We start from the raw sequence: 2,146 nt of genomic DNA on the forward strand, positions 1-2,146 counted from the left end.
TACGTTAGCAAGCTTCCATTCGTGTGGCACTTTACTGCTCTTAAGTGATATGTTAAAAAGTTCAGCTAAAGGCTTTGATATTTCATTCTGTAGTTCCTTCAATACACGTGGCAATATTTTGTCCGGTCCTGGTGCTTTATTCTCTTTTAATTTGTTTATTGCAAGCAGTACGTCGCGATCGCTGACTGTAATGTCAGTGATTATGTTGCCCTTCTATAGGAGGAAGGAGGAGGATGAGAGGAAGGAAGGAAGGAAGGAAGGAGGAGGGCGGAGAAAGATGTAGTGAAAAAAGTAAGGAAGGACGGAAGGGGGAAGGAAAGAAGGAAGGGGGAAGGAAGGAAGTAAGGAAGGAAGAGAGGAAGGAAGGAAGGAAACAAGGAAGGAAGGAAGACAGGAAGGAAGGAAGGAAACAAGGAAGGAAGGATGGATGGAGGAGGAGGAGAGGGAAGAGAGGAAAAGTAAAGTGGAGGAAGGAAACAAAAGAAGAGGAAACAGGACGAAGAAGCAGAAAAGGGAAGCGATGTGGAAAGAAGTGAGAGAGAGAGAGAGAGAGAGAGAGAGAGAGAGAGAGAGAGAGAGAGAGAGAGAGAGAGAGAGAGGAGAAAAGAAAAAATGGGAGGGTAGAGGAGGGGAAGAGAGAAAGAGAAAAAGAAAGGGATATGTAAAAAGGAAGGAGAAAGCGGAAACAGAAACACAAAAGAAAATACATGAAGAAGGAAGACTGAAAAAAGAAAGAAACAGAGGCGTGTGTCTGTGTGTGTGTGTGTGTGTGTGTGTGTGTGTGTGTGTGTGTGTGTGTGTGTGTGTGTGTGTGTGTGTGTGTGTGTGTGTGTGTGTGAGAGAGAGAGAGAGAGAGAGAGAGAGAGAGAGAGAGAGAGAGAGAGAGAAAGAGAGAGAGAAAGAGAGGGGGGGGAAGCAGAAACATTGAAAGAGGAAAGAACAATGAAAAAGGGGAAGTGGAAGAGGAGGAGGAGGAAGGAGGGAGAAGAAAGGAAAAGAAATGAAAAGGAAGAGAGGAGAGAGGAAAGAGGAGGAGGAGGAGGAGGAGGAGGAGGAGGAGGAGGAGGAGGAGGAGGAGGAGGTGATCAGTGAGAGTTATGACATAAGAGAGAGAGGGAGAGAAGGGAGGAAGAAATGGAGGAGAAAGAAGGAAAGAGAGGAGGTGGAAGAGAGGAAGAATGGATAGAGGAGAGGGGGAGGAACAAGGAGAGGAAGAGTGGAAGAGGAAGAGAGGAAAGGGAGGAGGAAGAGAGGAAAGGGAGGAGGAAGAGAGGAAGTGGAGGAGGGAGAGAGGAATGATGGGAAGAGGAGAGGGGAAAAGAGGGAAATATGGGAGAAAAGGCTGGAGGAGGGGAAGGGAAGGGGTGAGGAAAAAAGAAAGGGGAGAGAAGAAGGGAAGGGAAGGTAAATGAGAGAGAGAGAGAGAGAGAGAGAGAGAGATAAGGAAAGGGGGGGAAATAAGGATGAATGAGGGGAGAAGACTGAGAAGGAGGTGGCAGGAAAGGGGAGGAGGAGAGTAAGAAGATGAAGGGAAGGGGGGAAGGAGAAAAGGTGAGGGGAGGGAGCGGGAAAGGGAAGAGGGGAGTGAGGGGAGAGGCAAGGGAAGGAGAAAAATGGAGTCAGAGGGAGGGAGGGGAAGAGAAGGGAAGGGGACAGACTGAGGGAAGTAAAGATGGAGGGGGAAGAAAAGGAAAAAGGGGAGGGAGGAAGAGAAGAGAAGAGATGTAAGGGAAGGGGAGGGAAGGGAAGATTAGAAGAGGTATAGGAAAGGAAGTAGAAGGAGAGGAGAATGGAGGGGAGGAGGAGAGGAAGAGAATGGTGGGCAGGAGGGGAAGAAGAGAATGGTGAGGAGGAGGAGAGGAAGGGAATGGATGGGAGGAGGAGAAGAGAAAGAGAATGAAGGGAAGGGGAGGAGAAGGAAGAGTGAGGAGAAGGAAGAGTAAGGGGAAGACAGCGAGTAGAAGAACAGAGGGTACACTCTTTCCGACAACATTACGACGACAGGATGATCGGGAGGATTACACAGGATTACACAGGAAAGCAAACAGCAACAGACCTTATGGTCCTTTCGAGGCTGCTTGTTAGAGAAAACTATGACTACAAGATCTAACTCTACATGCTGAAGGATAAGGATAGTAAAGCAAGA

The sequence above is a fragment of the Coenobita brevimanus genome, chromosome 116 (assembly GCF_032717465.1).
Source record: "Coenobita brevimanus isolate Jiangsu-jjx chromosome 116, ASM3271746v2, whole genome shotgun sequence".
In the NCBI taxonomy this organism is placed as follows: domain Eukaryota; kingdom Metazoa; phylum Arthropoda; class Malacostraca; order Decapoda; family Coenobitidae; genus Coenobita; species Coenobita brevimanus.